The sequence below is a fragment of the Channa argus genome, unplaced genomic scaffold, assembly GCF_033026475.1.
Source record: "Channa argus isolate prfri unplaced genomic scaffold, Channa argus male v1.0 Contig098, whole genome shotgun sequence".
Classification (NCBI taxonomy): domain Eukaryota; kingdom Metazoa; phylum Chordata; class Actinopteri; order Anabantiformes; family Channidae; genus Channa; species Channa argus.
This window is the reverse complement of record NW_027125317.1, coordinates 60,486-83,974: the sequence shown is the minus strand read 5'-3', so window position 1 is coordinate 83,974 and position 23,489 is coordinate 60,486. Positions and strand designations below refer to the sequence as shown.

Genomic DNA, 23,489 nt, shown 5'->3' with positions numbered 1-23,489 from the left:
TTTATTTTGTAAAGTGTATTTTTGATAATAAAAAGATAAAAAAAAAAAATAAGCGCCCGATCTCGTCCGATCTCGGCAGCCAAATAGAGCCGGGCCTGGTTAGTACTTGGTAGGAAGACCGCCTGGGAATACCAGGTGCTGTAAGCTTTTTTGCTTGGGTTTACGGGCAGCACAAGCTGGTGTTACTGCCTATTTATTCATAGAAATTGTTCTATATTTTCATCAAATTTTGTTCTTTCATTGCTGTTTTGCTACTTTATTGGTTTGTCAACCATCGTGCTTCATTACTATTAGACCATGTTACGGTCCTGGCCATATGTGTTGTTTTTATTTTGTTGTTCTTATAGGTGCCCTGCCTGATTGGCCGGATTTGGGGGAAGTACAGGAAGCTGATTGGTCCATCCTACACTTCCTGGAGTTTTAAAAGTACGGTTCCCAACAGCTAGCGAGGCTCTTTCTGGCATCAGCACCTGTTTGCTGTTCTTGGTTTCCAAACCTTATTTAGCATTTTTGAATTGTTAGGTTTTGTGCCGTGGTTTTGTTTATAAATTGTATATTTTGTAAATAGTATTAAATCTGTAGGGGTGAACAGCCATTTTCTTTTGATTGTTTTCTCTTGTTTTCACATTAGGGAGTTAGGGTTAGCGACTATCTTTTGGTTTGTTTATTTCTATCAGGCTAGCTAGCACTTTCTGTGGGAAATGGCTTATTTTGTTTATTATGTTGGCCTTGGTTCGCCCTGAGTTGTAGTGTCATGTTTTGTTTGACACTTTCTTTCGTTTAAAATAAATATCATTCTGTTGGAACATCTCGATCCTGGATTTTGGTTTGGGGATCGGAGAGGGAACATGCTAATTTATCTTTGTATGTTGCACCCTGACCCCCTAGACAGGGGCGTAACAGACCAGTACAGTTATAGTACTTTGTACTTTGCCACATTTATCTTCTTCTTAGCAAGTGTCATGCATTCTGCTTCTCCAGCGTTTTTAAGAGCTGTTGATGATGTCAAATGCAGCTTACGGCCACACCGCTCTCTAAGCGCCCGATCTCGTCCGATCTCGGCAGCCAAATAGAGCCGGGCCTGGTTAGTACTTGGTAGGAAGACCGCCTGGGAATACCAGGTGCTGTAAGCTTTTTTGCTTGGGTTTACGGGCAGCACAAGCTGGTGTTACTGCCTATTTATTCATAGAAATTGTTCTATATTTTCATCAAATTTTGTTCGTTCATTGCTGTTTTGCTACTTTGTTGGTTTGTCAACCATCGTGCTTCATTACTAGTAGACCATGTTACGGTCCTGGCCATATGTGTTGTTTTTATTTTGTTGTTCTTATAGGTGCCCTGCCTGATTGGCCGGATTTGGGGGAAGTACAGGAAGCTGATTGGTCCATCCTACACTTCCTGGAGTTTTAAAAGTACGGTTCCCAACAGCTAGCGAGGCTCTTTCTGGCAGCAGCACCTGTTTGCTGTTCTTGCTTTCCAAACCTTATTTAGCATTTTTGAATTATTAGGTTTTGTGCCGTGGTTTTGTTTATAAATTGTATATTTTGTAAATAGTATTAAATTTGTAGGGGTGGACTGCCATTTTCTTTTGATTGTTTTCTCTTGTTTTCACATTAGGGAGTTAGGGTTAGCGACTGTCTTTTGGTTTGTTTATTTCTATCAGGCTAGCTAGCACTTTCTGTGGGAAATGGCTTATTTTGTTTATTAAGTTGGTGTCATGTTTTGTTTGACACTTTCTTTCGTTTAAAATAAATATCATTCTGTTGGAACATCTCGATCCTGGATTTTGGTTTGGGGATCGGAGAGGGAACATGCTAATTTATCTTTGTATGTTGCACCCTGACCCCCTAGACAGGGGCGTAACAGACCAGTACAGTTATAGTACTTTGTACTTTGCCACATTTATCTTCTTCTTAGCAAGTGTCATGCATTCTGCTTCTCCAGCGTTTTTAAGAGCTGTTGATGATGTCAAATGCAGCTTACGGCCACACCGCTCTCTAAGCGCCCGATCTCGTCCGATCTCGGCAGCCAAATAGAGCCGGGCCTGGTTAGTACTTGGTAGGAAGACCGCCTGGGAATACCAGGTGCTGTAAGCTTTTTTGCTTGGGTTTACGGGCAGCACAAGCTGGTGTTACTGCCTATTTATTCATAGAAATTGTTCTATATTTTCATCAAATTTTGTTCTTTCATTGCTGTTTTGCTACTTTATTGGTTTGTCAACCATCGTGCTTCATTACTAGTAGACCATGTTACGGTCCTGGCCATATGTGTTGTTTTTATTTTGTTGTTCTTATAGGTGCCCTGCCTGATTGGCCGGATTTGGGGGAAGTACAGGAAGCTGATTGGTCCATCCTACACTTCCTGGAGTTTTAAAAGTACGGTTCCCAATAGCTAGCGAGGCTCTTTCTGGCAGCAGCACCTGTTTGCTGTTCTTGGTTTCCAAACATTATTTAGCATTTTTGAATTGTTAGGTTTTGTGCCGTGGTTTTGTTTATAAATTGTATATTTTGTAAATAGTATTAAATCTGTAGGGGTGAACTGCCATTTTCTTTGGACTGTTTTCACATTAGGGAGTTAGGGTTAGCGACTGTCTTTTGGTTTGTTTATTTCTATCAGGCTAGCTAGCACTTTCTGTGGGAAATGGCTTATTTTGTTTATTATGTTGGCCTTGGTTCGCCCTGAGTTGTAGTGTCATGTTTTTTTTGACACTTTCTTTCGTTTAAAATAAATATCATTCTGTTGGAACATCTCGACCCTGGATTTTGGTTTGGGGATCGGAGAGGGAACATGCTAATTTATCTTTGTATGTTGCACCCTGACCCCCTAGACAGGGGCGTAACAGACCAGTACAGTTATAGTACTTTGTACTTTGCCACATTTATCTTCTTCTTAGCAAGTGTCATGCATTCTGCTTCTCCAGCGTTTTTAAGAGCTGTTGATGATGTCAAATGCAGCTTACGGCCACACCGCTCTCTAAGCGCCCGATCTCGTCCGATCTCGGCACGCAAATAGAGCCGGGCCTGGTTAGTACTTGGTAGGAAGACCGCCTGGGAATACCAGGTGCTGTAAGCTTTTTTGCTTGGGTTTACGGGCAGCACAAGCTGGTGTTACTGCCTATTTATTCATAGAAATTGTTCTATATTTTCATCAAATTTTGTTCTTTCATTGCTGTTTTGCTACTTTATTGGTTTGTCAACCATCGTGCTTCATTACTAATAGACCATGTTACGGTCCGGGCCATATGTGTTGTTTTCATTTTCTTGTTCTTATAGGTGCCCTGCCTGATTGGCCGGATTGGGGGGCAGTACAGGAAGCTGATTGGTCCATCCTACACTTCCTGGAGTTTTAAAAGTACGGTTCCCAACAGCTAGCGAGGCTCTTTCTGGCATCAGCACCTGTTTGCTGTTCTTGGTTTCCAAACCTTATTTAGCATTTTTGAATTGTTAGGTTTTGTGCCGTGGTTTTGTTTATAAATTGTATATTTTGTAAATAGTATTAAATCTGTAGGGGTGGACTGCCATTTTCTTTTGATTGTTTTCTCTTGTTTTCACATTAGGGAGTTAGGGTTAGCGACTGTCTTTTGGTTTGTTTATTTCTATCAGGCTAGCTAGCACTTTCTGTGGGAAATGGCTTATTTTGTTTATTAAGTTGGTGTCATGTTTTGTTTGACACTTTCTTTCGTTTAAAATAAATATCATTTTGTTGGAACATCTCGACCCTGGATTTTGGTTTGGGGATCGGAGAGGGAACATGCTAATTTATCTTTGTATGTTGCACCCTGACCCCCTAGACAGGGGCGTAACAGACCAGTACAGTTATAGTACTTTGTACTTTGCCACATTTATCTTCTTCTTAGCAAGTGTCATGCATTCTGCTTCTCCAGCGTTTTTAAGAGCTGTTGATGATGTCAAATGCAGCTTACGGCCACACCGCTCTCTAAGCGCCCGATCCCGTCCGATCTCGGCAGCCAAATAGGGCCGGGCCTTGTTAGTACTTGGTAGGAAGACCGCCTGGGAATACTACGTGCTGTAAGCTTCTTTGCTTGGGTTTACGGGCAGCACAAGCTGGTGTTACTGCCTATTTATTCATAGAAATTGTTCTATATTTTCATCAAATTTTGTTCTTTCATTGCTGTTTTGCTACTTTATTGGTTTGTCAACCATCGTGCTTCATTACTAATAGACCATGTTACGGTCCTGGCCATATGTGTTGTTTTTATTTTCTTGTTCTTATAGGTGCCCTGCCTGTTTGGCCGGATTGGGGGGAAGTACAGGAAGCTGATTGGTCCATCCTACACTTCCTGGAGTTTTAAAAGTACGGTTCCCAACAGCTAGCGAGGCTCTTTCTGGCAGCAGCACCTGTTTGCTGTTCTTGCTTTCCAAACCTTATTTAGCATTTTTGAATTGTTAGGTTTTGTGCCGTGGTTTTGTTTATAAATTGTATATTTTGTAAATAGTATTAAATCTGTAGGGGTGGACTGCCATTTTCTTTGGACTGTTTTCACATTAGGGAGTTAGGGTTAGCGACTGTCTTTTGGTTTGTTTATTTCTATCAGGATAGCTAGCACTTTCTGTGGGAAATGGCTTATTTTGTTTATTATGTTGGCCTTGGTTCGCCCTGAGTTGTAGTGTCATGTTTTGTTTGACACTTTCTTTCGTTTAAAATAAATATCATTCTGTTGGAACATCTCGATCCTGGATTTTGGTTTGGGGATCGGAGAGGGAACATGCTAATTTATCTTTGTATGTTGCACCCTGACCCCCTAGACAGGGGCGTAACAGACCAGTACAGTTATAGTACTTTGTACTTTGCCACATTTATCTTCTTCTTAGCAAGTGTCATGCATTCTGCTTTTCCAGCGTTTTTAAGAGCTGTTGATGATGTCAAATGCAGCTTACGGCCACACCGCTCTCTAAGCGCCCGATCTCGTCCGATCTCGGCAGCCAAATAGAGCCGGGCCTGGTTAGTACTTGGTAGGAAGACCGCCTGGGAATACCAGGTGCTGTAAGCTTTTTTGCTTGGGTTTACGGGCAGCACAAGCTGGTGTTACTGCCTATTTATTCATAGAAATTGTTCTATATTTTCATCAAATTTTGTTCTTTCATTGCTGTTTTGCTACTTTATTGGTTTGTCAACCATCGTGCTTCATTACTAGTAGACCATGTTACGGTCCTGGCCATATGTGTTGTTTTTATTTTGTTGTTCTTATACGTGCTCTGCCTGATTGGCCGGATTGGGGGGCAGTACAGGAAGCTGATTGGTCCATCCTACACTTCCTGGAGTTTTAAAAGTACGGTTCCCAACAGCTAGCGAGGCTCTTTCTGGCAGCAGCACCTGTTTGCTGTTCTTGCTTTCCAAACCTTATTTAGCATTTTTGAATTGTTAGGTTTTGTGCCGTGGTTTTGTTTATAAATTGTATATTTTGTAAATAGTATTAAATCTGTAGGGGTGGACTGCCATTTTCTTTTGATTGTTTTCTCTTGTTTTCACATTAGGGAGTTAGGGTTAGCGACTGTCTTTTGGTTTGTTTATTTCTATCAGGCTAGCTAGCACTTTCTGTGGGAAATGGCTTATTTTGTTTATTATGTTGGCCTTGGTTCGCCCTGAGTTGTAGTGTCATGTTTTGTGTGACACTTTCTTTCGTTTAAAATAAATATCATTCTGTTGGAACATCTCGACCCTGGATTTTGGTTTGGGGATCGGAGAGGGAACATGCTAATTTATCTTTGTATGTTGCACCCTGACCCCCTAGACAGGGGCGTAACAGACCAGTACAGTTATAGTACTTTGTACTTTGCCACATTTATCTTCTTCTTAGCAAGTGTCATGCATTCTGCTTCTCCAGCGTTTTTAAGAGCTGTTGATGATGTCAAATGCAGCTTACGGCCACACCGCTCTCTAAGCGCCCGATCCCGTCCGATCTCGGCAGCCAAATGGGCCGGGCCTTGTTAGTACTTGGTAGGAAGACCGCCTCGGAATACTACGTGCTGTAAGCATCTTTGCTTGGGTTTACGGGCAGCACAAGCTGGTGTTACTGCCTATTTATTCATAGAAATTGTTCTATATTTTCATCAAATTTTGTTCTTTCATTGCTGTTTTGCTACTTTATTGGTTTGTCAACCATCGTGCTTCATTACTAGTAGACCATGTTATGGTCCTGGCCATATGTGTTGTTTTTATTTTGTTGTTCTTATAGGTGCCCTGCCTGATTGGCCGGATTTGGGGGAAGTACAGGAAGCTGATTGGTCCATCCTACACTTCCTGGAGTTTTAAAAGTACGGTTCCCAACAGCTAGCGAGGCTCTTTCTGGCATCAGCACCTGTTTGCTGTTCTTGCTTTCCAAACCTTATTTAGCATTTTTGAATTGTTAGGTTTTGTGCCGTGGTTTTGTTTATAAATTGTATATTTTGTAAATAGTATTAAATCTGTAGGGGTGAACTGCCATTTTCTTTGGACTGTTTTCACATTAGGGAGTTAGGGTTAGCGACTGTCTTTTGGTTTGTTTATTTCTATCAGGCTAGCTAGCACTTTCTGTGGGAAATGGCTTATTTTGTTTATTATGTTGGCCTTGGTTCGCCCTGAGTTGTAGTGTCATGTTTTGTTTGACACTTTCTTTCGTTTAAAATAAATATCATTCTGTTGGAACATCTCGATCCTGGATTTTGGTTTGGGGATCGGAGAGGGAACATGCTAATTTATCTTTGTATGTTGCACCCTGACCCCCTAGACAAGGGCGTAACAGACCAATACAGTTATAGTACTTTGTACTTTGCCACATTTATCTTCTTCTTAGCAAGTGTCATGCATTCTGCTTCTCTAGCGTTTTTAAGAGCTGTTGATGATGTCAAATGCAGCTTACGGCCACACCGCTCTCTAAGCGCCCGATCTCGTCCGATCTCGGCAGCCAAATAGAGCCGGGCCTGGTTAGTACTTGGTAGGAAGACCGCCTGGGAATACCAGGTGCTGTAAGCTTTTTTGCTTGGGTTTACGGGCAGCACAAGCTGGTGTTACTGCCTATTTATTCATAGAAATTGTTCTATATTTTCATCAAATTTTGTTCTTTCATTGCTGTTTTTCTACTTTATTGGTTTGCCAACCATCGTGCTTCATTACTAGTAGACCATGTTACGGTCCTGGCCATATGTGTTGTTTTTATTTTCTTGTTCTTATAGGTGCCCTGCCTGATTGGCCGGATTGGGGGGCAGTACAGGAAGCTGATTGGTCCATCCTACACTTCCTGGAGTTTTAAAAGTACGGTTCCCAACAGCTAGCGAGGCTCTTTCTGGCATCAGCACCTGTTTGCTGTTCTTGGTTTCCAAACCTTATTTAGCATTTTTGAATTGTTAGGTTTTGTGCCGTGGTTTTGTTTATAAATTGTATATTTTGTAAATAGTATTAAATCTGTAGGGGTGAACTGCCATTTTCTTTGGACTGTTTTCACATTAGGGAGTTAGGGTTAGCGACTGTCTTTTGGTTTGTTTATTTCTATCAGGCTAGCTAGCACTTTCTGTGGGAAATGGCTTATTTTGTTTATTGTGTTGGCCTTGGTTCGCCCTGAGTTGTAGTGTCATGTTTTGTTTGACACTTTCTTTCGTTTAAAATAAATATCATTCTGTTGGAACATCTCGATCCTGGATTTTGGTTTGGGGATCGGAGAGGGAACATGCTAATTTATCTTTGTATGTTGCACCCTGACCCCCTAGACAGGGGCGTAACAGACCAGTACAGTTATAGTACTTTGTACTTTGCCACATTTATCTTCTTCTTAGCAAGTGTCATGCATTCTGCTTCTCCAGCGTTTTTAAGAGCTGTTGATGATGTCAAATGCAGCTTACGGCCAAACCGCTCTCTAAGCGCCCGATCTCGTCCGATCTCGGCAGCCAAATAGAGCCGGGCCTGGTTAGTACTTGGTAGGAAGACCGCCTGGGAATACCAGGTGCTGTAAGCTTTTTTGCTTGGGTTTACGGGCAGCACAAGCTGGTGTTACTGCCTATTTATTCATAGAAATTGTTCTATATTTTCATCAAATTTTGTTCTTTCATTGCTGTTTTGCTACTTTATTGGTTTGTCAACCATCGTGCTTCATTACTAGTAGACCATGTTATGGTCCTGGCCATATGTGTTGTTTTTATTTTGTTGTTCTTATAGGTGCCCTGCCTGATTGGCCGGATTTGGGGGGCAGTACAGGAAGCTGATTGGTCCATCCTACACTTCCTGGAGTTTTAAAAGTACGGTTCCCAACAGCTAGCGAGGCTCTTTCTGGCATCAGCACCTGTTTGCTGTTCTTGGTTTCCAAACCTTATTTAGCATTTTTGAATTGTTAGGTTTTGTGCCGTGGTTTTGTTTATAAATTGTATATTTTGTAAATAGTATTAAATCTGTAGGGGTGGACTGCCATTTTCTTTGGACTGTTTTCACATTAGGGAGTTAGGGTTAGCGACTGTCTTTTGGTTTGTTTATTTCTATCAGGCTAGCTAGCACTTTCTATGGGAAATGGCTTATTTTGTTTATTATGTTGGCCTTGGTTCGCCCTGAGTTGTAGTGTCATGTTTTGTTTGACACTTTTTCGTTTAAAATAAATATCATTCTGTTGGAACATCTCGATCCTGGATTTTGGTTTGGGGATCGGAGAGGGAACATGCTAATTTATCTTTGTATGTTGCACCCTGACCCCCTAGACAGGGGCGTAACAGACCAGTACAGTTATAGTACTTTGTACTTTGCCACATTTATCTTCTTCTTAGCAAGTGTCATGCATTCTGCTTCTCCAGCGTTTTTAAGAGCTGTTGATGATGTCAAATGCAGCTTACGGCCACACCGCTCTCTAAGCGCCCGATCTCGTCCGATCTCGGAAGCCAAATAGAGCCGGGCCTGGTTAGTACTTGGTAGGAAGACCGCCTGGGAATACCAGGTGCTGTAAGCTTTTTTGCTTGGGTTTACGGGCAGCACAAGCTGGTGTTACTGCCTATTTATTCATAGAAATTGTTCTATATTTTCATCAAATTTTGTTCTTTCATTGCTGTTTTGCTACTTTATTGGTTTGTCAACCATCGTGCTTCATTACTAATAGACCATGTTACGGTCCGGGCCATATGTGTTGTTTTCATTTTCTTGTTCTTATAGGTGCCCTGCCTGATTGGCCGGATTGGGGGGCAGTACAGGAAGCTGATTGGTCCATCCTACACTTCCTGGAGTTTTAAAAGTACGGTTCCCAACAGCTAGCGAGGCTCTTTCTGGCATCAGCACCTGTTTGCTGTTCTTGGTTTCCAAACCTTATTTAGCATTTTTGAATTGTTAGGTTTTGTGCCGTGGTTTTGTTTATAAATTGTATATTTTTTAAATAATATTAAATCTGTAGGGGTGAACTGCCATTTTCTTTGGACTGTTTTCACATTAGGGAGTTAGGGTTAGCGACTGTCTTTTGGTTTGTTTATTTCTATCAGGCTAGCTAGCACTTTCTGTGGGAAATGGCTTATTTTGTTTATTATGTTGGCCTTGGTTCGCCCTGAGTTGTAGTGTCATGTTTTGTTTGACACTTTCTTTCGTTTAAAATAAATATCATTCTGTTGGAACATCTCGACCCTGGATTTTGGTTTGGGGATCGGAGAGGGAACATGCTAATTTATCTTTGTATGTTGCACCCTGACCCCCTAGACAGGGGCGTAACAGACCAGTACAGTTATAGTACTTTGTACTTTGCCACATTTATCTTCTTCTTAGCAAGTGTCATGCATTCTGCTTCTCCAGCGTTTTTAAGAGCTGTTGATGATGTCAAATGCAGCTTACGGCCACACCGCTCTCTAAGCGCCCGATCCCGTCCGATCTCGGCAGCCAAATAGGGCCGGGCCTTGTTAGTACTTGGTAGGAAGACCGCCTGGGAATACTACGTGCTGTAAGCTTCTTTGCTTGGGTTTACGGGCAGCACAAGCTGGTGTTACTGCCTATTTATTCATAGAAATTGTTCTATATTTTCATCAAATTTTGTTCTTTCATTGCTGTTTTGCTACTTTATTGGTTTGTCAACCATCGTGCTTCATTACTAATAGACCATGTTACGGTCCGGGCCATATGTGTTGTTTTCATTTTCTTGTTCTTATAGGTGCCCTGCCTGTTTGGCCGGATTGGGGGGAAGTACAGGAAGCTGATTGGTCCATCCTACAATTCCTGGAGTTTTAAAAGTACGGTTCCCAACAGCTAGCGAGGCTCTTTCTGGCAGCAGCACCTGTTTGCTGTTCTTGCTTTCCAAACCTTATTTAGCATTTTTGAATTGTTAGGTTTTGTGCCGTGGTTTTGTTTATAAATTGTATATTTTGTAAATAGTATTAAATCTGTAGGGGTGGACTGCCATTTTCTTTTGATTGTTTTCTCTTGTTTTCACATTAGGGAGTTAGGGTTAGCGACTGTCTTTTGGTTTGTTTATTTCTATCAGGCTAGCTAGCACTTTCTGTGGGAAATGGCTTATTTTGTTTATTATGTTGGTGTCATGTTTTGTTTGACACTTTCTTTCGTTTAAAATAAATATCATTCTGTTGGAACATCTCGACCCTGGATTTTGGTTTGGGGATCGGAGAGGGAACATGCTAATTTATCTTTGTATGTTGCACCCTGACCCCCTAGACAGGGGCGTAACAGACCAGTACAGTTATAGTACTTTGTACTTTGCCACATTTATCTTCTTCTTAGCAAGTGTCATGCATTCTGCTTCTCCAGCGTTTTTAAGAGCTGTTGATGATGTCAAATGCAGCTTACGGCCACACCGCTCTCTAAGCGCCCGATCCCGTCCGATCTCGGCAGCCAAATAGGGCCGGGCCTTGTTAGTACTTGGTAGGAAGACCGCCTGGGAATACTACGTGCTGTAAGCTTCTTTGCTTGGGTTTACGGGCAGCACAAGCTGGTGTTACTGCCTATTTATTCATAGAAATTGTTCTATATTTTCATCAAATTTTGTTCTTTCATTGCTGTTTTGCTACTTTATTGGTTTGTCAACCATCGTGCTTCATTACTAGTAGACCATGTTACGGTCCTGGCCATATGTGTTGTTTTTATTTTGTTGTTCTTATAGGTGCCCTGCCTGATTGGCCGGATTTGGGGGAAGTACAGGAAGCTGATTGGTCCATCCTACACTTCCTGGAGTTTTAAAAGTACGGTTCCCAACAGCTAGCGAGGCTCTTTCTGGCAGCAGCACCTGTTTGCTGTTCTTGCTTTCCAACCTTATTTAGCATTTTTTAAATTGTTAGGTTTTGTGCCGTGGTTTTGTTTATAAATTGTATATTTTGTAAATAGTATTAAATCTGTAGGGGCCGACTGCCATTTTCTTTTGATTGTTTTCTCTTGTTTTCACATTAGGGAGTTAGGGTTAGCGACTGTCTTTTGGTTTGTTTATTTCTATCAGGCTAGCTAACACTTTCTGTGGGAAATGGCTTATTTTGTTTATTATGTTGGCCTTGGTTCGCCCTGAGTTGTAGTGTCATGTTTTGTTTGACACTTTCTTTCGTTTAAAATAAATATCATTCTGTTGGAACATCTCGATCCTGGATTTTGGTTTGGGGATCGGAGAGGGAACATGCTAATTTATCTTTGTATGTTGCACCCTGACCCCCTAGACAGGGGCGTAACAGACCAGTACAGTTATAGTACTTTGTACTTTGCCACATTTATCTTCTTCTTAGCAAGTGTCATGCATTCTGCTTCTCCAGCGTTTTTAAGAGCTGTTGATGATGTCAAATGCAGCTTACGGCCACACCGCTCTCTAAGCGCCCGATCTCGTCCGATCTCGGCAGCCAAATAGAGCCGGGCCTGCTTAGTACTTGGTAGGAAGACCGCCTGGGAATACCAGGTGCTGTAAGCTTTTTTGCTTGAGTTTACGGGCAGCACAAGCTGGTGTTACTGCCTATTTATTCATAGAAATTGTTCTATATTTTCATCAAATTTTGTTCTTTCATTGCTGTTTTGCTACTTTGTTGGTTTGTCAACCATCGTGCTTCATTACTAGTAGACCATGTTATGGTCCTGGCCATATGTGTTGTTTTTATTTTGTTGTTCTTATAGGTGCCCTGCCTGATTGGCCGGATTTGGGGGAAGTACAGGAAGCTGATTGGTCCATCCTACACTTCCTGGAGTTTTAAAAGTACGGTTCCCAACAGCTAGCGAGGCTCTTTCTGGCAGCAGCACCTGTTTGCTGTTCTTGCTTTCCAAACCTTATTTAGCAATTTTGAATTGTTAGGTTTTGTGCCGTGGTTTTGTTTATAAATTGTATATTTTGTAAATAGTATTAAATCTGTAGGGGTGGACTGCCATTTTCTTTTGATTGTTTTCTCTTGTTTTCACATTAGGGAGTTAGGGTTAGCGACTGTCTTTTGGTTTGTTTATTTCTATCAGTCTAGCTAGCACTTTCTGTGGGAAATGGCTTATTTTGTTTATTATGTTGGCCTTGGTTCGCCCTGAGTTGTAGTGTCATGTTTTGTTTGACACTTTCTTTCGTTTAAAATAAACATCATTCTGTTGGAACATCTCGATCCTGGATTTTGGTTTGGGGATCGGAGAGGGAACATGCTAATTTATCTTTGTATTTTGCACCCTGACCCCCTAGACAGGGGCGTAACAGACCAGTACAGTTATAGTACTTTGTACTTTGCCACATTTATCTTCTTCTTAGCAAGTGTCATGCATTCTACTTCTCCAGCGTTTTTAAGAGCTGTTGATGATGTCAAATGCAGCTTACGGCCACACCGCTCTCTAAGCGCCCGATCTCGTCCGATCTCGGCAGCCAAATAGAGCCGGGCCTGGTTAGTACTTGGTAGGAAGACCGCCTGGGAATACCAGGTGTTGTAAGCTTTTTTGCTTGGGTTTACGGGCAGCACAAGCTGGTGTTACTGCCTATTTATTCATAGAAATTGTTCTATATTTTCATCAAATTTTGTTCTTTTATTGCTGTTTTGCTACTTTATTGGTTTGTCAACCATCGTGCTTCATTACTAATAGACCATGTTACGGTCCTGGCCATATGTGTTGTTTTTATTTTCTTGTTCTTATAGGTGCCCTGCCTGTTTGGCCGGATTGGGGGGAAGTACAGGAAGCTGATTGGTCCATCCTACAATTCCTGGAGTTTTAAAAGTACGGTTCCCAACAGCTAGCGAGGCTCTTTCTGGCAGCAGCACCTGTTTGCTGTTCTTGCTTTCCAAACCTTATTTAGCATTTTTGAATTGTTAGGTTTTGTGCCGTGGTTTTGTTTATAAATTGTATATTTTGTAAATAGTATTAAATCTGTAGGGGTGGACTGCCATTTTCTTTGGACTGTTTTCACATTAGGGAGTTAGGGTTAGCGACTGTCTTTTGGTTTGTTTATTTCTATCAGGATAGCTAGCACTTTCTGTGGGAAATGGCTTATTTTGTTTATTATGTTGGCCTTGGTTCGCCCTGAGTTGTAGTGTCATGTTTTGTTTGACACTTTCTTTCGTTTAAAATAAATATCATTCTGTTGGAACATCTCGATCCTGGATTTTGGTTTGGGGATCGGAGAGGGAACTTGCTAATTTATCTTTGTATGTTGCACCCTGACCCCCTAGACAGGGGCGTAACAGACCAGTACAGTTATAGTACTTTGTACTTTGCCACATTTATCTTCTTCTTAGCAAGTGTCATGCATTCTGCTTCTCCAGCGTTTTTAAGAGCTGTTGATGATGTCAAATGCAGCTTACGGCCACACCGCTCTCTAAGCGCCCGATCTCGTCCGATCTCGGCAGCCAAATAGAGCCGGGCCTGGTTAGTACTTGGTAGGAAGACCGCCTGGGAATACCAGGTGCTGTAAGCTTTTTTGCTTGGGTTTACGGGCAGCACAAGCTGGTGTTACTGCCTATTTATTCATAGAAATTGTTCTATATTTTCATCAAATTTTGTTCTTTCATTGCTGTTTTGCTACTTTATTGGTTTGTCAACCATCGTGCTTCATTACTAGTAGACCATGTTACGGTCCTGGCCATATGTGTTGTTTTTATTTTGTTGTTCTTATAGGTGCCCTGCCTGATTGGCCGGATTGGGGGGAAGTACAGGAAGCTGATTGGTCCATCCTACACTTCCTGGAGTTTTAAAAGTACGGTTCCCAACAGCTAGCGAGGCTCTTTCTGGCAGCAGCACCTGTTTGCTGTTCTTGCTTTCCAAACCTTATTTAGCATTTTTGAATTGTTAGGTTTTGTGCCGTGGTTTTGTTTATAAATTGTATATTTTGTAAATAGTATTAAATCTGTAGGGGTGGACTGCCATTTTCTTTTGATTGTTTTCTCTTGTTTTCACATTAGGGATTTAGGGTTAGCGACTGTCTTTTGGTTTGTTTATTTCTATCAGGCTAGCTAGCACTTTCTGTGGGAAATGGCTTATTTTGTTTATTATGTTGGTGTCATGTTTTGTTTGACACTTTCTTTCGTTTAAAATAAATATCATTCTGTTGGAACATCTCGACCCTGGATTTTGGTTTGGGGATCGGAGAGGGAACATGCTAATTTATCTTTGTATGTTGCACCCTCACCCCCTAGACAGGGGCGTAACAGACCAGTACAGTTATAGTACTTTGTACTTTGCCACATTTATCTTCTTCTTAGCAAGTGTCATGCATTCTGCTTCTCCAGCGTTTTTAAGAGCTGTTGATGATGTCAAATGCAGCTTACGGCCACACCGCTCTCTAAGCGCCCGATCCCGTCCGATCTCGGCAGCCAAATAGGGCCGGGCCTTGTTAGTACTTGGTAGGAAGACCGCCTGGGAATACTACGTGCTGTAAGCTTCTTTGCTTGGGTTTACGGGCAGCACAAGCTGGTGTTACTGCCTATTTATTCATAGAAATTGTTCTATATTTTCATCAAATTTTGTTCTTTCATTGCTGTTTTGCTACTTTATTGGTTTGTCAACCATCGTGCTTCATTACTAATAGACCATGTTACGGTCCTGGCCATATGTGTTGTTTTTATTTTCTTGTTCTTATAGGTGCCCTGCCTGATTGGCCGGATTTGGGGGAAGTACAGGAAGCTGATTGGTCCATCCTACACTTCCTGGAGTTTTAAAAGTACGGTTCCCAACAGCTAGCGAGGCTCTTTCTGGCAGCAGCACCTGTTTGCTGTTCTTGGTTTCCAAACCTTATTTAGCATGTTTGAATTGTTAGGTTTTGTGCCGTGGTTTTGTTTATAAATTGTATATTTTGTAAATAGTATTAAATCTGTAGGGGTGAACAGCCATTTTCTTTTGATTGTTTTCTCTTGTTTTCACATTAGGGAGTTAGGGTTAGCGACTATCTTTTGGTTTGTTTATTTCTATCAGGCTAGCTAGCACTTTCTGTGGGAAATGGCTTATTTTGTTTATTATGTTGGCCTTGGTTCGCCCTGAGTTGTAGTGTCATGTTTTGTTTGACACTTTCTTTCGTTTAAAATAAATATCATTCTGTTGGAACATCTCGACCCTGGATTTTGGTTTGGGGATCGGAGAGGGAACATGCTAATTTATCTTTGTATGTTGCACCCTGACCCCCTAGACAGGGGCGTAACAGACCAGTACAGTTATAGTACTTTGTACTTTGCCACATTTATCTTCTTCTTAGCAAGTGTCATGCATTCTGCTTCTACAGCGTTTTTAAGAGCTGTTGATGATGTCAAATGCAGCTTACGGCCACACCGCTCTCTAAGCGCCCGATCTCGTCCGATCTCGGCAGCCAAATAGGGCCGGGCCTGGTTAGTACTTGGTAGGAAGACCGCCTGGGAATACCAGGTGCTGTAAGCTTTTTTGCTTGGGTTTACGGGCAGCACAAGCTGGTGTTACTGCCTATTTATTCATAGAAATTGTTCTATATTTTCATCAAATTTTGTTCTTTCATTGCTGTTTTGCTACTTTATTGGTTTGTCAACCATCGTGCTTCATTACTAGTAGACCATGTTACGGTCCTGGCCATATGTGTTGTTTTTATTTTGTTGTTCTTATAGGTGCCCTGCCTGATTGGCCGGATTTGGGGGAAGTACAGGAAGCTGATTGGTCCATCCTACACTTCCTGGAGTTTTAAAAGTACGGTTCCCAACAGCTAGCGAGGCTCTTTCTGGCAGCAGCACCTGTTTGCTGTTCTTGCTTTCCAACCTTATTTAGCATTTTTGAATTGTTAGGTTTTGTGCCGTGGTTTTGTTTATAAATTGTATATTTTGTAAATAGTATTAAATCTGTAGGGGCCGACTGCCATTTTCTTTTGATTGTTTTCTCTTGTTTTCACATTAGGGAGTTAGGGTTAGCGACTGTCTTTTGGTTTGTTTATTTCTATCAGGCTAGCTACCACTTTCTGTGGGAAATGGCTTATTTTGTTTATTTTGTTGGCCTTGGTTCGCCCTGAGTTGTAGTGTCATGTTTTGTTTGACACTTTCTTTCGTTTAAAATAAATATCATTCTGTTGGAACATCTCGACCCTGGATTTTGGTTTGGGGATCGGAGAGGGAACATGCTAATTTATCTTTGTATGTTGCACCCTGACCCCCTAGACAGGGGCGTAACAGACCAGTACAGTTATAGTACTTTGTACTTTGCCACATTTATCTTCTTCTTAGCAAGTGTCATGCATTCTGCTTCTCCAGCGTTTTTAAGAGCTGTTGATGATGTCAAATGCAGCTTACGGCCACACCGCTCTCTAAGCGCCCGATCCCGTCCGATCTCGGCAGCCAAATAGGGCCGGGCCTTGTTAGTACTTGGTAGGAAGACCGCCTGGGAATACTACGTGCTGTAAGCTTCTTTGCTTGGGTTTACGGGCAGCACAAGCTGGTGTTACTGCCTATTTATTCATAGAAATTGTTCTATATTTTCATCAAATTTTGTTCTTTCATTGCTGTTTTGCTACTTTATTGGTTTGTCAACCATCGTGCTTCATTACTAGTAGACCATGTTACGGTCCTGGCCATATGTGTTGTTTTTATTTTTTTGTTCTTATAGGTGCCCTGCCTGATTGGCCGGATTTGGGGGAAGTACAGGAAGCTGATTGGTCCATCCTACACTTCCTGGAGTTTTAAAAGTACGGTTCCCAACAGCTAGCGAGGCTCTTTCTGGCAGCAGCACCTGTTTGCTGTTCTTGCTTTCCAACCTTATTTAGCATTTTTGAATTGTTAGGTTTTGTGCCGTGGTTTTGTTTATAAATTGTATATTTTGTAAATAGTATTAAATCTGTAGGGGCCGACTGCCATTTTCTTTTGATTGTTTTCTCTTGTTTTCACATTAGGGAGTTAGGGTTAGCGACTGTCTTTTGGTTTGTTTATTTCTATCAGGCTAGCTAACACTTTCTGTGGGAAATGGCTTATTTTGTTTATTATGTTGGCCTTGGTTCGCCCTGAGTTGTAGTGTCATGTTTTGTTTGACACTTTCTTTCGTTTAAAATAAATATCATTCTGTTGGAACATCTCGATCCTGGATTTTGGATTGGGGATCGGAGAGGGAACATGCTAATTTATCTTTGTATGTTGCACCCTGACCCCCTAGACAGGGGCGTAACAGACCAGTACAGTTATAGTACTTTGTACTTTGCCACATTTATCTTCTTCTTAGCAAGTGTCATGCATTCTGCTTCTCCAGCGTTTTTAAGAGCTGTTGATGATGTCAAATGCAGCTTACGGCCACACCGCTCTCTAAGCGCCCGATCTCGTCCGATCTCGGCAGCCAAATAGGGCCGGGCCTGGTTAGTACTTGGTAGGAAGACCGCCTGGGAATACCAGGTGCTGTAAGCTTTTTTGCTTGGGTTTACGGGCAGCACAAGCTGGTGTTACTGCCTATTTATTCATAGAAATTGTTCTATATTTTCATCAAATTTTGTTCTTTCATTGCTGTTTTGCTACTTTGTTGGTTTGTCAACCATCGTGCTTCATTACTAGTAGACCATGTTACGGTCCTGGCCATATGTGTTGTTTTTATTTTGTTGTTCTTATAGGTGCCCTGCCTGATTGGCCGGATTTGGGGGAAGTACAGGAAGCTGATTGGTCCATCCTACACTTCCTGGAGTTTTAAAAGTACGGTTCCCAACAGCTAGCGAGGCTCTTTCTGGCAGCAGCACCTGTTTGCTGTTCTTGCTTTCCAACCTTATTTAGCATTTTTGAATTGTTAGGTTTTGTGCCGTGGTTTTGTTTATAAATTGTATATTTTGTAAATAGTATTAAATCTGTAGGGGCCGACTGCCATTTTCTTTTGATTGTTTTCTCTTGTTTTCACATTAGGGAGTTAGGGTTAGCGACTGTCTTTTGGTTTGTTTATTTCTATCAGGCTAGCTAGCACTTTCTGTGGGAAATGGCTTTTTTTGTTTATTTTGTTGGCCTTGGTTCGCCCTGAGTTGTAGTGTCATGTTTTGTTTGACACTTTCTTTCGTTTAAAATAAATATCATTCTGTTGGAACATCTCGACCCTGGATTTTGGTTTGGGGATCGGAGAGGGAACATGCTAATTTATCTTTGTATGTTGCACCCTGACCCCCTAGACAGGGGCGTAACAGACCAGTACAGTTATAGTACTTTGTACTTTGCCACATTTATCTTCTTCTTAGCAAGTGTCATGCATTCTGCTTCTCCAGCGTTTTTAAGAGCTGTTGATGATGTCAAATGCAGCTTACGGCCACACCGCTCTCTAAGCGCCCGATCCCGTCCGATCTCGGCAGCCAAATAGGGCCGGGCCTTGTTAGTACTTGGTAGGAAGACCGCCTGGGAATACTACGTGCTGTAAGCTTCTTTGCTTGGGTTTACGGGCAGCACAAGCTGGTGTTACTGCCTATTTATTCATAGAAATTGTTCTATATTTTCATCAAATTTTGTTCTTTCATTGCTGTTTTGCTACTTTATTGGTTTGTCAACCATCGTGCTTCATTACTAGTAGACCATGTTACGGTCCTGGCCATATGTGTTGTTTTTATTTTGTTGTTCTTATAGGTGCCCTGCCTGATTGGCCGGATTTGGGGGAAGTACAGGAAGCTGATTGGTCCATCCTACACTTCCTGGAGTTTTAAAAGTACGGTTCCCAACAGCTAGCGAGGCTCTTTCTGGCAGCAGCACCTGTTTGCTGTTCTTGCTTTCCAACCTTATTTAGCATTTTTGAATTGTTAGGTTTTGTGCCGTGGTTTTGTTTATAAATTGTATATTTTGTAAATAGTATTAAATCTGTAGGGGTGAACTGCCATTTTCTTTTGATTGTTTTCTCGTTTTCACATTAGGGAGTTAGGGTTAGCGACTGTCTTTTGGTTTGTTTATTTATTTTATTAGTTTGTTTATTAGCGACTGTCTTTTGGTTTGTTTATTTTATCAGGCTAGCTAGCACTTTCTGTGGAAAATGGCTTATTTTGTTTATTGTGTTGGCCTTGGTTCGCCCTGAGTTGTAGTGTCATGTTTTGTTTGACACTTTCTTTCGTTTAAAATAAATATCATTCTGTTGGAACATCTCGATCCTGGATTTTGGTTTGGGGATCGGAGAGGGAACATGCTAATTTATCTTTGTATGTTGCACCCTGACCCCCTAGACAGGGGCGTAACAGACCAGTACAGTTATAGTACTTTGTACTTTGCCACATTTATCTTCTTCTTAGCAAGTGTCATGCATTCTGCTTCTCCAGCGTTTTTAAGAGCTGTTGATGATGTCAAATGCAGCTTACGGCCACACCGCTCTCTAAGCGCCCGATCTCGTCCGATCTCGGCAGCCAAATAGAGCCGGGCCTGGTTAGTACTTGGTAGGAAGACCGCCTGGGAATACCAGGTGCTGTAAGCTTTTTAGCTTGGGTTTACGGGCAGCACAAGCTGGTGTTACTGCCTATTTATTCATAGAAATTGTTCTATATTTTCATCAAATTTTGTTCTTTCATTGCTGTTTTGCTACTTTATTGGTTTGCCAACCATCGTGCTTCATTACTAGTAGACCATGTTACGGTCCTGGCCATATGTGTTGTTTTTATTTTCTTGTTCTTATAGGTGCCCTGCCTGATTGGCCGGATTGGGGGGCAGTACAGGAAGCTGATTGGTCCATCCTACACTTCCTGGAGTTTTAAAAGTACGGTTCCCAACAGCTAGCGAGGCTCTTTCTGGCATCAGCACCTGTTTGCTGTTCTTGGTTTCCAAACCTTATTTAGCATTTTTGAATTGTTAGGTTTTGTGCCGTGGTTTTGTTTATAAATTGTATATTTTGTAAATAGTATTAAATCTGTAGGGGTGAACTGCCATTTTCTTTGGACTGTTTTCACATTAGGGAGTTAGGGTTAGCGACTGTCTTTTGGTTTGTTTATTTCTATCAGGCTAGCTAGCACTTTCTGTGGAAAATGGCTTATTTTGTTTATTGTGTTGGCCTTGGTTCGCCCTGAGTTGTAGTGTCATGTTTTGTTTGACACTTTCTTTCGTTTAAAATAAATATCATTCTGTTGGACCATCTCGATCCTGGATTTTGGTTTGGGGATCGGAGAGGGAACATGCTAATTTATCTTTGTATGTTGCACCCTGACCCCCTAGACAGGGGCGTAACAGACCAGTACAGTTATAGTACTTTGTACTTTGCCACATTTATCTTCTTCTTAGCAAGTGTCATGCATTCTGTTTCTCCAGCGTTTTTAAGAGCTGTTGATGATGTCAAATGCAGCTTACGGCCAAACTGCTCTCTAAGCGCCCGATCCCGTCCGATCTCGGCAGCCAAATAGGGCCGGGCCTTGTTAGTACTTGGTAGGAAGACCGCCTGGGAATACCACGTGCTGTAAGCTTCTTTGCTTGGGTTTACGGGCAACACAAGCTCGTGTTACTGCCTATTTATTCATAGAAATTGTACTATATTTTCATCAAATTTTGTTCTTTCATTGCTGTTTTGCTACTTTATTGGTTTGCCAACCATCGTGCTTCATTACTAGTAGACCATGTTACGGTCCTGGCCATATGTGTAGTTTTTATTTTCTTGTTCTTATAGGTGCCCTGCCTGATTGGCCGGATTGGGGGGCAGTACAGGAAGCTGATTGGTCCATCCTACACTTCCTGGAGTTTTAAAAGTACGGTTCCCAACAGCTAGCGAGGCTCTTTCTGGCAGCAGCACCTGTTTGCTGTTCTTGGTTTCCAAACCTTATTTAGCATTTTTGAATTGTTAGGTTTTGTGCCGTGGTTTGTTTATAAATTGTATATTTTGTAAATAGTATTAAATCTGTAGGGGTGAACTGCCATTTTCTTTGGACTGTTTTCACATTAGGGAGTTAGGGTTAGCGACTGTCTTTTGGTTTGTTTATTTCTATCAGGCTAGCTAGCACTTTCTGTGGGAAATGGCTTATTTTGTTTATTATGTTGGCCTTGGTTCGCCCTGAGTTGTAGTGTCATGTTTTGTTTGACACTTTCTTTCGTTTAAAATAAATATCATTCTGTTGGAACATCTCGATCCTGGATTTTGGTTTGGGGATCGGAGAGGGAACATGCTAATTTATCTTTGTATGTTGCACCCTGACCCCCTAGACAAGGGCGTAACAGACCAGTACAGTTATAGTACTTTGTACTTTGCCACATTTATCTTCTTCTTAGCAAGTGTCATGCATTCTGCTTCTCTAGCGTTTTTAAGAGCTGTTGATGATGTCAAATGCAGCTTACGGCCACACCGCTCTCTAAGCGCCCGATCCCGTCCGATCTCGGCAGCCAAATAGGGCCGGGCCTTGTTAGTACTTGGTAGGAAGAACGCCTGGGAATACCACGTGCTGTAAGCTTCTTTGCTTGGGTTTACGGGCAGCACAAGCTGGTGTTACTGCCTATTTATTCATAGAAATTGTTCTATATTTTCATCAAATTTTGTTCTTTCATTGCTGTTTTGCTACTTTATTGGTTTGCCAACCATCGTGCTTCATTACTAGTAGACCATGTTACGGTCCTGGCCATATGTGTTGTTTTTATTTTCTTGTTCTTATAAGTGCCCTGCCTGATTGGCCGGATTGGGGGGCAGTACAGGAAGCTGATTGGTCCATCCTACACTTCCTGGAGTTTTAAAAGTACGGTTCCCAACAGCTAGCGAGGCTCTTTCTGGCATCAGCACCTGCTTGCTGTTTTTGGTTTCCAAACCTTATTTAGCATTTTTGAATTGTTAGGTTTTGTGCCGTGGTTTTGTTTATAAATTGTATATTTTGTAAATAGTATTAAATCTGTAGGGGTGGACTGCCATTTTCTTTTGATTGTTTTCTCTTGTTTTCACATTAGGGAGTTAGGGTTAGCGACTGTCTTTTGGTTTGTTTATTTCTATCAGGCTAGCTAGCACTTTCTGTGGGAAATGGCTTATTTTGTTTATTATGTTGGCCTTGGTTCGCCCTGAGTTGTAGTGTCATGTTTTGTTTGACACTTTCTTTCGTTTAAAATAAATATCATTCTGTTGGAACATCTCGATCCTGGATTTTGGTTTGGGGATCAGAGAGGGAACATGCTAATTTATCTTTGTATGTTGCACCCTGACCCCCTAGACAGGGGCGTAACAGACCAGTACAGTTATAGTACTTTGTACTTTGCCACATTTATCTTCTTCTTAGCAAGTGTCATGCATTCTGCTTCTCCAGCGTTTTTAAGAGCTGTTGATGATGTCAAATGCAGCTTACGGCCACACCGCTCTCTAAGCGCCCGATCTCGTCCGATCTCGGCAGCCAAATAGAGCCGGGCCTGGTTAGTACTTGGTAGGAAGACCGCCTGGGAATACCAGGTGCTGTAAGCTTTTTTGCTTGGGTTTACGGGCAGCACAAGCTGGTGTTACTGCCTATTTATTCATAGAAATTGTTGTATATTTTCATCAAATTTTGTTCTTTCATTGCTGTTTTGCAACTTTATTGGTTTGTCAACCATCGTGCTTCATTACTAGTAGACCATGTTACGGTCCTGGCTATATGTGTTGTTTTTATTTTATTGTTCTTATAGGTGCCCTGCCTGATTGGCCGGATTGGGGGGCAGTACAGGAAGCTGATTGGTCCATCCTACACTTCCTGGAGTTTTAAAAGTACGGTTCCCAACAGCTAGCGAGGCTCTTTCTGGCAGCAGCACCTGTTTGCTGTTCTTGGTTTCCAAACCTTATTTAGCATTTTTGAATTGTTAGGTTTTGTGCCGTGGTTTTGTTTATAAATTGTATATTTTGTAAATAGTATTAGATCTGTAGGGGTGAACTACCATTTTCTTTGGACTGTTTTCACATTTGGGAGTTAGGGTTAGCGACTGTCTTTTGGTTTGTTTATTTCTATCGGGCTAGCTAGCACTTTCTGTGGGAAATGGCAAATTTTGTTTATTATGTTGGCCTTGGTTCGCCCTGAGTTGTAGTGTCATGTTTTATTTGACACTTTCTTTCGTTTAAAATAAATATCATTCCGTTGGAACATCTCGATCCTGGATTTTGGTTTGGGGATCAGAGAGGGAACATGCTAATTTATCTTTGTATGTTGCACCCTGACCCCCTAGACAGGGGCGTAACAGACCAGTACAGTTATAGTACTTTGTACTTTACCACATTTATTTTCTTCTTAGCAAGTGTCATGC

General features: G+C 41.6%; 1 non-coding gene and 22 pseudogenes across 1 annotated transcript; all 23 read left to right on the top strand.

Moving 5' to 3' along the window:
• Nucleotides 1–1,014: 1,014 nt before the first annotated feature.
• On the top strand, nucleotides 1,015–1,133 carry LOC137121156 (5S ribosomal RNA; annotated as a pseudogene).
• An 844-nt stretch (nucleotides 1,134–1,977) lies between these two features.
• Nucleotides 1,978–2,096, top strand: LOC137121155 (5S ribosomal RNA; annotated as a pseudogene).
• An 857-nt stretch (nucleotides 2,097–2,953) lies between these two features.
• On the top strand, nucleotides 2,954–3,072 carry LOC137121112 (5S ribosomal RNA; annotated as a pseudogene).
• An 844-nt stretch (nucleotides 3,073–3,916) lies between these two features.
• On the top strand, nucleotides 3,917–4,035 carry LOC137121126 (5S ribosomal RNA; annotated as a pseudogene).
• Nucleotides 4,036–4,892: 857 nt separating this feature from the next.
• Nucleotides 4,893–5,011, top strand: LOC137121154 (5S ribosomal RNA; annotated as a pseudogene).
• An 867-nt stretch (nucleotides 5,012–5,878) lies between these two features.
• On the top strand, nucleotides 5,879–5,996 carry LOC137121143 (5S ribosomal RNA; annotated as a pseudogene).
• Nucleotides 5,997–6,853: 857 nt separating this feature from the next.
• LOC137121153 (5S ribosomal RNA) lies at nucleotides 6,854–6,972 on the top strand (annotated as a pseudogene).
• An 857-nt stretch (nucleotides 6,973–7,829) lies between these two features.
• Nucleotides 7,830–7,948, top strand: LOC137121157 (5S ribosomal RNA; annotated as a pseudogene).
• Nucleotides 7,949–8,804: 856 nt separating this feature from the next.
• On the top strand, nucleotides 8,805–8,923 carry LOC137121105 (5S ribosomal RNA). The gene has a single exon (XR_010913730.1). It is a non-coding gene; the product is annotated as a 5S ribosomal RNA (ribosomal RNA).
• An 857-nt stretch (nucleotides 8,924–9,780) lies between these two features.
• Nucleotides 9,781–9,899, top strand: LOC137121125 (5S ribosomal RNA; annotated as a pseudogene).
• An 844-nt stretch (nucleotides 9,900–10,743) lies between these two features.
• Nucleotides 10,744–10,862, top strand: LOC137121124 (5S ribosomal RNA; annotated as a pseudogene).
• Nucleotides 10,863–11,729: 867 nt separating this feature from the next.
• LOC137121177 (5S ribosomal RNA) lies at nucleotides 11,730–11,848 on the top strand (annotated as a pseudogene).
• An 867-nt stretch (nucleotides 11,849–12,715) lies between these two features.
• LOC137121167 (5S ribosomal RNA) lies at nucleotides 12,716–12,834 on the top strand (annotated as a pseudogene).
• Nucleotides 12,835–13,691: 857 nt separating this feature from the next.
• LOC137121152 (5S ribosomal RNA) lies at nucleotides 13,692–13,810 on the top strand (annotated as a pseudogene).
• An 844-nt stretch (nucleotides 13,811–14,654) lies between these two features.
• Nucleotides 14,655–14,773, top strand: LOC137121121 (5S ribosomal RNA; annotated as a pseudogene).
• Nucleotides 14,774–15,640: 867 nt separating this feature from the next.
• Nucleotides 15,641–15,759, top strand: LOC137121160 (5S ribosomal RNA; annotated as a pseudogene).
• Nucleotides 15,760–16,625: 866 nt separating this feature from the next.
• On the top strand, nucleotides 16,626–16,744 carry LOC137121120 (5S ribosomal RNA; annotated as a pseudogene).
• An 866-nt stretch (nucleotides 16,745–17,610) lies between these two features.
• On the top strand, nucleotides 17,611–17,729 carry LOC137121159 (5S ribosomal RNA; annotated as a pseudogene).
• An 866-nt stretch (nucleotides 17,730–18,595) lies between these two features.
• On the top strand, nucleotides 18,596–18,714 carry LOC137121119 (5S ribosomal RNA; annotated as a pseudogene).
• Nucleotides 18,715–19,624: 910 nt separating this feature from the next.
• LOC137121150 (5S ribosomal RNA) lies at nucleotides 19,625–19,743 on the top strand (annotated as a pseudogene).
• An 857-nt stretch (nucleotides 19,744–20,600) lies between these two features.
• LOC137121132 (5S ribosomal RNA) lies at nucleotides 20,601–20,719 on the top strand (annotated as a pseudogene).
• Nucleotides 20,720–21,575: 856 nt separating this feature from the next.
• LOC137121136 (5S ribosomal RNA) lies at nucleotides 21,576–21,694 on the top strand (annotated as a pseudogene).
• Nucleotides 21,695–22,561: 867 nt separating this feature from the next.
• LOC137121149 (5S ribosomal RNA) lies at nucleotides 22,562–22,680 on the top strand (annotated as a pseudogene).
• The last annotated feature ends 809 nt before the right edge of the window (nucleotides 22,681–23,489 follow it).